Below are 16,220 nucleotides of genomic sequence, written 5' to 3'. Positions count from 1 at the left end.
AATGAAAGAAATAATATGAAAGTATGAATTGCATATGTATTTTATCTAAAAGGTTTTGTTGTTGCTAATATGAGCAGGATGATACTTTATACCAAAAGAAGACAATGAACAAATGATAAATGTGCTGTATCTGAATCAGATCAGGAGGCTTCTCTTGCTTCTGGTAACCATGGAAAACAGTAATATCTGCTTCATGTGGGGGAGTTAACCCCTACCCTCACAAAAAAACGTACATTTACAGTACATACATCTATCTCACGGTTCTTGTCATGTAGAACCCAAACGGTCTAGTCAATGGTCCTCAACTGTTCTGACTTGAGGACCCACCATTTCACCTTAAAAAAATCCACTTTTCAATTTATCAACTGAAAGGATTGTTAAGTTTAAAGCAGGGATAGTAGAATACATAAACCTTTTTTTCTTCAATAAACAACATAACCTGCACAACCAAAATGACTGTATCTGCTTGCATTTAAGCCTATATCGTATATGGGCGACCCCCTAAAAATGCTTTAGAATAAAACCATACTAAAAGAAGTTAAAAAAAAATGTGCCTTACTCAATTGTGTAGATAATAAAAAAATCAGTATACTGATAAAAACTCTAGAAATATAACATTTTTGAACCATTTACTTTAACTTCAACCAATGCTTTGTTAGCAGACACTTGTGCAATATTTTCATAATCATTTTCTTCTTCGAGTCACTTGTTGTTCACATTGTTTTCTACTTTTCCTTCCCCTAATTACTAACCCTCTTGGGGCCCATTATTATGGGCAGAGAAAGTAAACAAAACAAACAAAATTACAATAAAATGAGAACACAATAGGGACGGTGCTGATTTACTGAACAGGAAGAAAAGATCAAGCAGGGCATCACTGTGCGATTGACCCTCTATATATTCTTCTTTTTTGCAATATTCTGCCAGGGCAAACGCCTGTGACCCACTGAAAACGGGTCTGCAACCCACTTTTGTGTCCCGACCCTCACGTTGTGAAACACTGGTTTCGTGTTTAAACTGTGGATTTCGGCTTATGATTACTATTATTATGATTGTTGTGGTTGTTTTTATTAGGTTGCTGACCACTCCCCTAAAATAACATGGAAAGAGCGTGATTGTATTTCAAAGCTTTTTTTAATGTTTTTTTTGTTTTTTTTAGGGTTGCCGGAGGAGTTTGTGTATTACATCATCATGGCCCGAAAAAAGTCCAAACCGGACGAAGGAAGACAGGTCGTTAGAATCATTCAGCACAAGCCTTGGGAAGCTCTTGAAAATGAGATGCAACTCTATCAGGGTAAGGTCTGGCAGGCTAGGCACCGGAACACAATCCCAGGATGACGTTCTGACAGTCGACAGCTGACAGGCGGCTCGCGGGGCAACAGGGTCCATGTCAGAACCCATCAGTTTCAAACTGACGGCTCGGCCAAGAAAGAGCTCGCTAAAGTGGCCCAGTAAGAACAAAGGGGGAAAAAAATACACCGCTGTTATAGAATAGAATATAAACCGTTTACAAGACGCTAGGGAGTAAAACATACGGGGGGAAAACATACTGCCAATAGAAACCAAACGTGAATTATGCATTGAGACTAAATACGAACAGCAAAATTAGCATTTCTGCTTGTGCTGACATAGAATGCGTCATGGGTTGCTGCTGAATTTTATAAACTACAGAAGTCCTTTATCTGGTTTTACAGCAGGGGTGGGCCATCATTTTTCTGGGGGCCATATGAGAAACAGAAAATATTGTATGGGGCCAGTATTTTGCCAAACCATCCAACCCAAAACCGGTGTTCACGCTCTCAAAGGCACATTGTGATTGTGATTTGTGCCTTTCAAAGCGGTGAGTACTTACAATTTTTGTTTTTACCTGATTATAAGCCACACCCAGTACATTTTAAAAAGGAAAAAAAAACATTTTGTGCATTCATAAGCCGCACCTGACTATAAGCCGTGTGTGCCCACATTTAAACATGAGTTATTTACAAAGAAAGACAGTACACAGAAAGAGTTCTAATAATATTTTGTACTTTAACCCCTTTACGTCGCCGGACATATACGTGTGTGTATGATTTCACCAGTCACTGAAATATGCCATGCCACAGGTCAGAAAGCTTAAGCTCTTGGGATTCATATGATTTCGAAATATACTCAATCCTAGAAACATTGCGATCAGTCTGAAAACTATAAAGCCGGCATAACTGACCATGATGTCCCCTGGCCGTCTGTAACTTCTTTGAATATCCGCGAAAATAGCTTTGTCAAATCAAAGAAAATCCATGGAATCCAACCATGTAAAATACTTACTCCAAACCACACGATAATCCCGAAAGATAAATAGAAATTCACCTCAAACATGTCTGCTTCATTAGACTTTGCTTTTTGTAATGCATTCATTTCGCAACATTATTTACGTTTACAAATAAACAGTCTCGTAAAATTATTCTTAGTATGGCAGTTAGCGCTCCTCTTTCGATTGCCACTTTTTCAATGATGAGGTTTTTGTCATGCTAGTTTTACTCATGCACAAAGCGCAAAGAAACATCAAATTTGCATCATCCTCGACAGATACATTCCACCTGTCTGACTCTTACCTTTGCTCAGGCACCCCTGGTGGCCATTAGAAAAATGCATGAATTACTGTTTACCGACATAGCGTTTAAGCCTGGTGTGTTTCTTTGTGGTAGCTTTCTAGCATGATGTGTGTTGACTACAGTAATCACAGAGGGTATGTGTGCATGCCATTCCTGTTTTTCTGCGGTCAGGTCAACCCAAGGTAGGACGTCACTAGTGGGTAGTACGGTTTGGTAGAACACGGGACCAAAACACTGACCTCCATTCTGCACAATATTAATTTAGTTTCTCTATAAAAAAGCAGCATTGATTTGACAGGTTCACAAGACAGGTAGGTGTACATTGTATGTTTAATTGAGTAATTACAAAGGGAAGTGGCTTCACAAAAAATGCAATTTTTTAGTCACATTTCCCAAAACAATGGTAAACAAAATGTGAAGGCTTGTACCATTTTTAGCTTATATTAGTGATCTTATTAGACACGTTAACTCCAAATGTGGGGCAGCACGGCGGCACAGTGGTTGGCGCGTGTGCGGCACAGTTCTGAGGTCATAAGGTTGAACCTTCCTGTGTGGAGTTTGCATGTTCTCCCCGTGCTTGCGTGGATTTCCTCCGGGCACTCACATTCCCCAAAACATGCATGTCAGTTTAATTGGCCGGTCCAAAATGTTCCTAGGTGTGAATGAGCAAGTGAGTTGTCCGTCTCTGTTTGCCCTGTGACTGACTGGCAACCGGTTCAGGGTGTCCCTTATCCACAGCCCGAAGATGGCTGGGATGGGCTCCAGCACCCCCGTGACCCTACTGAGGATAAGCAGTGCAGATAATGGATGGAACTCCAAATGTGAAGGATTTTCCAATTTCTAACTTATATATAAGTGATTTTATTCAGTCTCCTTGTTGTATACCTTGAGTTGTCAAATACATGGATCACCTGTTTGGCATATCCAATATATATATTTCAAAATTACATATCTCAATTTCTAATCTTTTATTTTTCATTTTAAATCAACTATGTATGCAAAAAACAAAAAACAAAATTGACGAAAAATTGAATTAAGAGCTGCATCGATATATACATTTATGAATAAATTAACATGTACATTCAATATTTTATACCCTGCATCAGCAGACACTCAGGGCAGTAACACATTATATACTAATGGTACTTTTTATTGTTTGTTAATGTAGTATTCATTGCAGCCTGGTCATCCTGGAAGGGGAATGACCTCATGTGGGGTCCATTCTCAAGGTTTCTTCATTTTCCTAATGCAGAGATTTTTTAGTTTTTCTTTGCCCTTATGTAGGTTTTAGATCAGGGGGTGGTGTCATCATAGTCTGTACTTTGCAATAATCTGTGGTCTGTGCAGCCCTTTGAGACTCCTTGTGATTAAACGCTATACAAATAAACATGATTTGACTTGACTTGATAATATTTTGAATAAAAGGTGAAAATTCAGCGATTTTAAAGATGAAAATCCAAGAATTGTGAAGTGAAATAAGAACAACGAACTTTAACATTGAATAAATATAACCACTTCTATTTAATTGGATACTCTATGATGATCTCACTTGACTGCACATCAATCAACAATGATAAAATAACAAACTCTGCGGATGAATATAAAAAATGAAACACCTGTCTTATTGTTTTCTTCTTCATCTTCCATCTCTTGTACATTTTTGTGTGGTACTGAATAAAATTACAACCGCAATTGATGGTATTTACAAGACCCAATAACATAGTTTAGATTCTGTGTATATACGTATAGCAGTGATCGAGTTGGGGATTATCGTATTAGCCACTTCTATTTCAAAAAAAGGTTACAAGGAAGAAGAAATCCTAAATGTATTTCTCCGAAATAGTTTTGACCAGTTTTATAGTGTGGCCTTTAATTCAAAATCATTGTTAAAACCATTGTTTTTATTCATTTTAAGAGCTTGTCTTTTGGGGTTTAGTTATTTCGGTGGTTTTACCTTGGTGATAATTGTGAGACGTGAACAGTGGGGTTGGGTCAGGGACCTTATCCAATAAATAAGGACTTGTGGGGGCAAATTAAAGAGCATAATGAATGAGGACCTTTTGTGCAAAGTCTCATATAAAGAACAGATAGAGACTTGGTGGAATTCAAAAGCAGGTCAAAGTAGTTAAAAGTTTGTCCCCTAGGCCGCCGGTAGAGAAAGAGAGGCGCTAATGGCCCCGATTACAACCGAGTGTCTTTTGTGAACTTTACTCTTTTCTCATCTCGGCTCTCCAGAAATAGTCAAGGTTGTGCTTTTCGTATTTCTTTTTAGCGTTAAGGTGACTCCAAACGGGGGAAATGATCCGGGTTGAGTGCACTCGAGTATGTCATGCATGTGAATGTGAAAAGAGCATGAATGATTAAATTGATTTTGCTAACATGTTTGTTTAAGTCGAGCATGCTGGAGTCCCAATTTAAACGGGAAAATGCTCAACATATAAGTGCATACTGTACATGTAGCAGTGACATGCAGTAGTTTGAGTCCAGTGAGGCACAGTTAGATTTACAAATAGATAAACCAACATCATATTCATCATTTGGTTGGTCGAGCGAGAAAAATATTTAAACTTTTGCATAAAAAAAAAACGTTTTATTGCCTTATCTTAACTTATATATATATATATATATATATATATATATATATATATATATATATATATATATATATATATATATATATATATATATATATATATATATATATATATATGAAGTCTATGGAATACTGGGTGGCTGAGCTTGCTGTTAGCATGCTAATACTATCACAGATTCTATTGTTTGAGGCTGAGGAGTGCGCTAAATCAGAATCCTTAGTTTCACTGTCGCCCTCTGACATGAAGCAAGAGAATTGCGTGCCTTACTCTACAGTATAGACGCTTAGCACAGTAATACATGACATAATAATTGTATTAATAATATAATATATTTTGTTGCCCTTACGGCAAATGTTTTTTTTCCCTTTAAATAAGCTACTGTGTTTGAAATGTAATACAAAGCTTAAAACTCATGTAAGTTCATTAATAGGTTTTCTCCATAGTCAAGTCAAGTCATGTTTGTTTGTATAGCCCTTAATCACAAAGAGTCTCAAAGAGCTGCAGAAACCACAGATTATTGCAAACCACAGACTATTATGACACTATTCCCTAATCTAAAACCTACATGAGGCCAAATAATACACAGATATTGTCAGCATAAAATATAGGTTATTCATATGCTATAGAATATATATTTTTGCTTTAAGTTGAAATATTCAACAAAATAATACAACGTCTGGGTTTTAGGCATCACTTCAGGTTCTGCGATCTGATTGTCAAAAGTAGTAAGACACAATGGCTGACAGGACAGTTGCACGTCTAATCCATCTCCATCCATGTTGAAGGATTAACAAGTGAATGTCGTTAGTTCCTAAAAGTGTTTATATGATATTTAAATAACTAAATCTAAATGTAATATATTTTTAATTTTATTTTTCTACGATAACAGATGAGGCACGGCCTTAACTTCCTACCCTGACTGCACACCACTGACATGTATATTGCTTCTATTCTGATTCCAATCTAAATTAATATCATTTAGAGCTATATGATAATTGAAGAGAGCAGAAGCATTTAACCCGGAAGAAAAACACATCTTCCTTCTTGCAATCACAGTTTACCAAATAAAATTGATCGCATTATAAATATGGCAAAATTGTATTCTGATTTCTAGGTATTTAACAATATTTGAATTATTATCATACATGACAATACGATAGTAAAACAAGGAGATTTGTCAAAAATGCACTCTTATTTGTAGAACTATATTAACATCTGCTAGCAAGTTTATTAGTTCAGATTAATTTGACGTAGGGCTGTTTGGTAAAGGTGGGTAAAGGGACATTGTGTATTATTAAGCACTTCCTGGTGGTAAAAAAACCTAATTTATCAAAAATATGTATTTGAATAAAAAGGAAGCAGACATCAATTATTGTATAAATGTGTTTTTTAATGCTTGTAAGTAAATATTTTTTCCATAAGATGAGGCTCACCTTTAGGGAACTGACATGCTTGTCTGACAAAAACTATGAAAGGCTAGGCATTTTTTTTTTCAAACAGTGATGTTTGGTCACTTTGAGTCTCTGTAGTTTGGATTCTTCCTTGTCCTTTGCAATATCTAGTGGTCTATCATTACATAGTGTCCCTTTGAGACTCACATAAATAAAGTATCAAATTATTTTTCACCATATCATATCCAAGTAGTACCATTTACCACTTTAGTTAAATACAGCATTGGAAACAATTTACTTGTCACTGTTAAAATAAAAAAATATTTTCCTGATGTTTTTTTAGCAAAATGGTTATTTTCACAACAATGAGCTTTTTTAAAAGAACATCAGAAAATACAAGAATACCTATTTTACCGTGTTCTCATCATATTGTATCATATTTAAGAAAATAATTACAAAAAAACACGTCTAAAAAAGAAGAAATTCACTTAACAACAATCTCGCAGGCAATATTCTAAGAAGGTGTGGTTCTGAAGGAAGAGAAGGTTATCCGCCCCATTGTGTTTTCTCATCATCCGGTTGTGCAACGCAACAGGTAAAACAAGCCCCGGACTCAATCAGTTCCGAGGTTCCGAGGTTTTTATCACAATAAAAAACATAGAAGCAAATAAAACGAAAGTTACAAATGTGACTGTAGTTCAATGAGTCCCGTACAACCGCCAGAGGTGGTACTTCAATTACAGAATGTCACCTTCGCGCACGTGCAGTTTGAGAAATGCACACCAAAAATGAGTCACTATGTCATTAGGAATATCTATAAATTTCAGTTTCATCACAGGTATGTCACCTTAAGAATCTTCTAGCTTGTACACGTGTCACAGACCAGGAACAGAGACGGGGCCCAATAGCGCTCGTTTTCTCAGTTTTTATTGGTAAAAGAGGGAGAGAAAGGCTTGCTTCCACGATCCGCGGATCGACGAACACGGATAGCAGGTGGCGGGAACGCGGAAGTGGCACTTCCGTGTCTGGCGAGGAGGATCGGAGACAGGCGGGAATAGCAAGTCGTTGGCCGGGACTGGAGATCAAAGGCGGTGCCGAGTTCGTAAGCGAGGTCGGTAACGGGAGGCAGGCGGAACGGGCGTAATCAGGTCCAGAAACAGGTCAATAACGAAGATCAGGCAGGGGAAAGGCAGAAACGGAGTCGGCCGAGAATGCTCACTGAGTGGAATGCAACAGTTCGCAATGATCTGACAGTCACTGAAAGGAAGCCGGGGGTTTAAAAAGGGAGTGTCCACCAATCAGCTGTCCTGGCTGTTGGCGCCAATTAAGCCGCTGCACTCAATCAGCAATAATGACAACACGAGGATTCCTAGTGACAAGATGCTCTGGTGGTCGTACTAGACAAACAAAACTGTAGATACATTTGTAACTTTCTTTCTATATTGTTCCTACCGAGCACCATAGTTGGTGCTTTGGGCGCAGAATGACTAATTTCAGAATAGTCATGAAGAACCAGGACAACTACTTGGAAATATTAAGCAGTAAATAAGTATGAATCCGGAACAAATTGAATTTGCTTCACACGGTCTTAGCTATATTAAATCTCAAGCTAAAATAAGAACGTACTGGAAGTCAATAGTAAGATGCAACCACATTTGTCTATTTCAAAGTATACCCCATTCAAGAGGGTTTGAAATCGATCGCAAAGAAATAAATGAAAGCTTTTACCGTTTCATGCAAGTGGCTCGGCTTATGTTTGGCCTTTAGGGAAATGGTTTAAAGTGCAGCTTTGTGGTGTGTGATTTGTTTTTTTTTTTCACTCTGAAGGAGGCGTGCGGTGATCTCTGACACCAGAGAGGAGAGTAAAGACTAAATAAATAGGAAAAGGTTGATAATAGATGGAAGAGATCATGTGAGATGCATGAAAATAAACGCTCTGCTGCAATGCTACTCCTTCAACCCAAATAATGAAAACAACACTATTCAAACAAAGAGTAAAGTAGTTGAACATATTTAAATTGGCTGATTATAGCAGGGCCAATTATGCAAATGTCATCATGACATGCAAAGTTCCATTAATGGAAAGTAAAATCTGGGTTTTTGTCAATTTACATTGCACAAGAAACCCAAATTGCCTTTGCTAATTGATGTGTTTTGATAGATGCAAATGAACAGATTATTTTAGAAAATAATGAATTATTAATCACAATCAAGTTTGCTAACAAGCATGATTTATTAACTGATTTCTCCATACCACATTTGTCATTGCTCTTCGCATGCCAAGCTGTATTTTAATGACGCTGTCCGTCCCAATCAGTGTCAAAGCATTCCTGTAGTAGGGGAGAGAAGTCACTAATGAACCTTTCATTGTGCCTTGCTCTGTCTTGCAAAATCTGCATTCCAGTGCCATAATAAATCAGCGATACAGTGGACAATCTTCATTATCCGAGGGGTTGCAAAAAAGGCTAGGGTGAATTTAAAATGGTGACCTCGAGAGTCAGAGATAAAGCCCATTCTCCAGTTCAGTCAACTAAGACCACAACAGTTCCACAATCCAGTACAGTGTACGTTGTGTTTGTGTGCTTTTTCATTAAAGTTAACAAGCATAAAATTTTAACTACATGACGACACACCGGATCTCTGTTGTGCGGTTATCTAAAGAAATTTGAAATAAGTCAAACCACAAAGTGACATTAGTGAACCATCTAATTAAGACAAGCTACAAAATTACCCCTGCATAGTGCACAAGGGACAATGCAGAAAAAAGTATGACGTTCCCAGCCACAATGTTTTGAAATCAAAGTGGATTACTATGTGTTTTTCAAATGGACCAGGGAATCCCCAAGGACTCGACCCTTTTTTGCCCACCAACCACGCTCTGCTCTCCCATCCCGGCTACTCAACTCGTTTCTGCCCATCGACCACGCTCCTATCGCCCGTCCCGACTACTCAACTAAATTCCTCCTTCTGACCACGCTCCGATCCAGTGAGCTCCCTGCTCCTCCTGCCCAGTGATCTTCGGATTGCTGACGCTTGCTTTTCCGTACCTGAATTTTCAGCTTACGCAATAAAGGTTGTTGCGTTTGGGTCTACCATCTGTTCTGGTTCTGACAACTATCGAAAAAAACAACCTCATGTGACTTAATAATTTTCAGAAGGAAAAATGCATTGAAGGCTTTGATCAGGGGAAATTCCCTAAGACATGTTTTAGGGCTGCAATAGTGAATCGGCAAAATAGATTAAAATAGATTACTATCGATTATCAAAAACGTTGGCGACCAATTTTATCATCAATTTGTTGTTTCGCTATTGTAAGACATGCTTATAGTATTACTTCAATCCAGCAGTGGCCGACTGACGCTCACATTTTGTTGCTCAGTGTCCTTTTGATCCGGCAACAAATTTGTAGAAGCATTTTGGTCTGGCAGAGGAAGTTTCCAGACCGTATTTTGATGCACGAGGTCTTCTTGATCTGACGAAGTACTCGCATTCTCCTCTGATGTAGGCTCTCATTTTTTGGACTTTATAAAAAAGGTTTCTCACATATTTGCAGGTGTGCAGCATACATTTGTAATATTTTCTTTTTTTTATTGATAAGCTATTGAACAATTTAATTTTCTATTGTTGTATCTGTCCAAACACTCCGTGGTTTTGTACACTATTTTTATATCCGTCCCAAACCTTAATATTTTGATTAGGAGGAGGAAATTCAAAATGTGTTGTTTTTTCTTCAGTCAGATTCCTCGATTCATCCCTCAAAAAAATCCACCGATTCATCCACGATTAGAATAATTGTTAGGTGCAGCCTTACATGTGTCACGGTTGCCCTGGCGCCCAATTGGTCCCCACCGTGTGGCGCCAGGTTCCACTGACACCAGCTGAAACGCATTGACAGATTGCTGCCGGACTACTTAAACGCAGTCTTACGAGTTGCCTGGTGTCAGAGCGTCTGCGAAACTCTTGCTCGACTCTGTGTGATATGCCAAGTCCTGTGAATTTGCCTGTGTTTTGATCCTGTTTTATTTTAGGCCTGATCTGTTTGATTTTGACCACTCCTTAGTTCTGATTTCAATCTACTTCTGCGACCATCGATTCACGGATCGAGTGTGCGCGCAATTCTCCTCTCCCCAATAAATTGTGAGTAACGTTATGCGATTGGGTCTCATTCCTGTTTCCTGTCCTGTTCCTGTCCTGTAGTTAAAAGGGAATACAAAACAATAGTAAATTTTGCATTTATTTAGTTCAGGAGACAGAAAAACATGAACACTTTGCAGGAAAACACGTCAACGTATTCATAGAAGCAGATAATATATATATATATATATATATATATATATATATATATATATATATATATATATATATATATATATATATATATATATATATATATATATATATATATATATATATATATATATATATATATATATATATATATATATATATATATATATATATATATATATATATATATATATATATATATATATATATATATATATATATATATATATATATATATATATATATATATATATATATATATATATATATATATATATATATATATATATATATATATATATATATATATATATATATATATATATATATATATATATATATATGACCAGCTCAGTAGCCTAGATGGTAAGGCGCCCGCTTTGAGACTGGGAGGTCGGTGGTTCGCGCCCCGGCCGAGTCATTCCTAAGACTTAAAAAGTGGTCGGCGGCGCCCTCTGTTGGCTGCATCGGCTCGCTACAACGGGTCAGGTGCAATCGACATTTCGTTCTGTGTACATTGTTACACAGAATGACAATACAAGGAAATTATTATTATTATTATTATATATATATATATATATATATATATATATATATGTACTTTTTTTTTAAGTGAGCTAGACATTTGTCAATGTTTAATAACTTTTTGGGTTACAGGCCAATTAAAACAGAAAGTTTCTAAGCCACTGAGATGCAAAACAATCTTTAACATGTTTAACATGTGTTGATTTGTTTTTCCAACATTGTTTTGAGGAAAATTTACCAAGATACAGTACTCCTTCATATACTGCAAAGGTTCAAAGAAAGGCAGCCAAGATCATTTATCCTGGAAGTCAATTTTAGTAGGCATACCCCACTAATTCCTGCTCCAATCAGAACTGAATTGTTGGCTATAGCATGCTATCATTATCCACTAATAGCGTAGAGCAACTTTTGTAAAAAGCCAAATCTGTTTTATCATTTTGGGGATTTTTGGCATAAAGTGACCAGTGGGGATTTTCTGTCATAGTTGAAATAAACTTGATTGAAGTGCACGATAAACACATTGCGGGTATTCAGAAATCAGGGTAAGCACGGTGCTATTTCGTACAGTGTTTTTCAACTGGTGAGTCGGGACCCAAAAGTGGGTATTTTCCTAGATTACATAATGCGAAGAAAATTAAGAAAAAAACTGAGTCATTGAAACTCATTGACAGTAGATGAGCACAGGTCGCCATATCACGCCACAGAAAAGACAGAAAAGCTTTGCTTACACATTTTGAGCTCGGCCTTACACAAATACAGCAGAGAATTAAAGATAATGTCACCTAAATGATTGTTGGACTTAAATAACAAAGGATACTTTTCAGTTTTCGAGGAGTATGGGGCTTTTTAATAGAATTTGAGGAGTAGAACAGAGACAAGTATCCAAAAAGATAGGGGGCAGTCATGCACCATTGATGGATGCTAACTTCCGTTAAACTCGAAGAAGAATATAAAGCAGAGAATATAAGAGATACTGTATAGAGTTCATTATCTTGAAGACAAAGCCACTAAAGTAAAGCACTGTAGATTTCATTGAGAATACAGCCAATCAAGCATCAAAGGGAATGTTATCATTTGAAGTTGTTTTGGTTTTTCTGGTCAATTTGTTTTATCTTTTGAAAATGTGAATATTTTTTACCACCCAACACTTTTATTTAATGTATATGTATTTTTTCTAATTTGGGTCATGGCTCGAAATCAGGGTGCAATGCTGTGTCTTAACTCCTGAAATCAGACCATGTGGTAACCATTGACCGACACCACACAAGCTAGCTAGCAATAAGCTCAGGATTAAAATAAATTGTCTTTTTTCAAAACAGAATGATGACTATTTTGACTTATGAGCATTTTCAGACAAGTGAAGCTTACATCACAATGATCCACTGTCTTCTTGAAAATTGCTGTATTTTGTAAGGTGGTTGTTTTCTTTGCCATTGTAACTCAAACAATAAAGTGACAACACTCATTTTGCCAGTTTTCCATCCAGTTCTTTACATTTCACAGGAATTAAATGTTTCTTTTTTTGTGTGTGACGAACTGAGTTCAAAGCAATACCTATGGCCTTCACAATTTCACAATTGTAAGAAGTAAAAAGCAATAAAAAGAGGCGGCGATAAGGTTGATAGATGCGAAACGAAGTTCAGGCTCATTTGAGCAAAATGAAAAGTACAAGTGAGTGGCAGTGACCTACATAGACTTGGTACAGACAGTACATTTAGTCCATCCATTACTGAGCCCATTTTCTAGTGTGAGGCACACATGTCAATGTCAGGAAGCAGTAAAAGCCTGTCAGTCCTAAAGTGAGATGCTGAAAATCAATAAGCAAAGTAAAGTATGTGTATACGGAGCAAACGCTCATCTGCACTTCTACCCAGTGATACTCTGTCATTAATTTAGTTAGTGCAGTAATATAAGTAGACAAAATTCTTGGTTTTATGCTCTTTTGTTTTTTTTCTGCTAAGCTGCTATATGTATACAGTGAAAAAAATAAGTATTTGAACACCCTGCTATTTTGCTATTTCTTCCACTTAGAAATCATGGAGAGGTCTGAAATTTTCATCGTCGGTGCATGTGCACTGTAAGAGAGATAAACTAAAAAGAAAAATCCAGAAATCACAATGCATTTATAAATAAATAAATAAATATATGTATATATATATATATATATATATATATATATATATATATATATATATATATATATATATATATATATATATATATATATATATATATATATATATATATATATATATATATATATATATATATATATATATATATATATATATATATATATATATATATATATATATATATATATATATATATATATATATATATATATATCAGTTTAGATCAGGGAATCTTTTTTGTACTTTAGCTGTCAAAGTTAATGTACAGTACCTATTAAAAGTCCCAAGGATATTGGTACTATTAGTCTGGGAAAAAACAGGTATTAAATATGCAGGATTGTATTATTTGTGTCAAATTGTAATAATCTGTACTGACTAAACCAGAAAATATCCTTGGAACAAAATGACAAAAACATTCCCATCCACATACTGAATAACCCCCAATTTACAATGAATTAAAAAACGTTTAGTCGTTACTCTTCAAGTAAATTGGAAAATAAATGGAAAACGTACAAAATGGAAAATAACTCTTTTCAAAATGTTGATATTAGCTTTACTATTTGTTTATTTTTAAATAAAATGACACATTCTGTGAAAAGAGTTCGGAACTACTGAAGTGTCCTCACGCCAGGTGAAGCTAGGGAGGTTTGGCAACCCAAAATGTTGAAATAGCCATTTTGTACCAAGAAATAAGATACAAAAAAATCCACATGTTTTGAGCCGCAAAATGCTCTCCTATTTTAAATATTTGTATAAGCTGTATTAGGAAGGTGATAAGAATGCATTTTTCATCATCAAACATAGTTTAAAGAGAGCCAGGGAGCCACTAGGGAGCCCCAAAGATGTGGCTCCAGAGCCATCAGTTGTCAACCTGTGAGCAAGGAAGACGCGCCAGTTGTTATCTGAAGTCACCTGAGCAACTTTCTTCGTTACTTTTAAAATGATCTTGAGGTATACGCTTACAGGAGTCGTCAGATTAAAGAAAAAAAAACAATCTAATTCAAAGTACTTGAAGTACGATAAAATGCGTCACACCTAAGCCAAAGGACAACAACATTAAACCCTTAGCATTAGCTTAGCGCTCAAAACGATTTGCCCTTATGCGTAGATTACCTATCAGATAAAAACGGCGTTCCTACCTTCATACACGTAAAAAATTAAGCTGCGTCACACCACGGATAAAATAAAATGACATTCAACGACACACATCCATTTTGGCAGCTACACATTCTTCTATCACGAAACAAATTGCATCACCCACTGGAAAACCAAAAATTGTCAAGTTTTCTATTTTGCAAGGACAAACACCAATTCTTTCATTGATCAACCTGAGATGTAAAATTTTCTTCGGCATCACTGTAGTTATTTTTGTTCTCACACTTCTGAAAAAGGTGTACAGTTAATGTTTAATTTTAACCGCCCGTGCGTTTCTGCCATCGAAAGGCGTTTTTGATGTTAGCGCCGACGAATGACATCTAACATGTAGCAAAGCAAAGAACAACAAAAGTCACTCTATTTGCAAGCATAACGGGACAGCGTATGTGGTTTCTTTTGTTTTGATCTCAATAAATAATTAGGACTGTGCCACGTTTGAAGTCGGATGGCAGCAAACATGCGAATGAGTGTTATGCCATGCGGCCGGCCTCAAGTTAATTAAACACTACACAAAGATACCTTCTTGATCCAATAATAGCTCGCTCGTTTAAGTAAACAAATCGCCGAGCATGACACCTCGTCCCAAAAAGACGCATTTTCACAGAATTTTTGTTTATAAATAGACATTTGTGAAAAAGGTTTTGTACATCTCTTTCATGGCCAAATTAAAGAACCTTTCAAGGACTTTCGAAGCCAATTCTCCATTTTCTCCAGTACAGTCTAAAGAGGAAATTCGGTGTGAGTCATGTATTTTGCAGAGCCACAAATATGTCTGTGATTTACATTTGTGTTTTCTAATCTTGGGTTCTCAAGACACATGATTTTTACCTCATCTCATCTCATTAGCTGCACCGCTTATCCTCAGTATGGTCGCGGGGGTGCTGGAGCCCATCCCAGCAATCATCGGGCAGTGGGCAGGGGACACCCTGAACTGGTTGCCAGCCAATCGCAGGGCACACAGGGACAGACAACTCGCTTGCTCATTCACACCTAGGGACAATTTGGACCGACCATTCCACCTGAAATGCATGTCTTTGGAACGTGGGAGGACCCCAGACCTCAGTCAGTGCGGTTGGTCAGAATATCTCCGATGTCATCACCCTCAGCACGGGCTCCCCCCAAGGCTGTGTCCTGAGCCCCCTGCTGTCCACCCTGATGACACACGACTACGTCCCCGGGTTGGCCACAAACCACATCATGGTCCTGAATGTTGACAAAACTAAAGAGATCATCATCGACTTCAGGAAAAAACAGCCCAACCATGCCCCACTTCTCATCAACAACAAGGCTGTGGAGGTTGTCAGCAGCACCAAGTTCCTAGGGGTGCACATCACAAACAAACTCACCTGGACCGTGAACAATGCATCACTGGTGAAGAGGGCACAGCAGCGCCTGTACTTCCTGCGGAGGATGAGGAGAGCCCACCTGCCCCCACCCAACCTCATCACATTCTACAGGGGCACCATAGAGAGCATCCTGACCAGCTGTATCTCTGTGTGGTGTGGAGGCTGCAGTGCCTCGGACTGGGGTAGTGTGAGGAGG

Source organism: Urocampus carinirostris, chromosome 6, assembly GCF_059441175.1.
Source record: "Urocampus carinirostris isolate Australia breed hairy pipefish chromosome 6, RoL_Ucar_1.0, whole genome shotgun sequence".
Lineage (NCBI taxonomy): Eukaryota > Metazoa > Chordata > Actinopteri > Syngnathiformes > Syngnathidae > Urocampus > Urocampus carinirostris.
Note: the sequence above shows the minus strand (reverse complement) of the source record.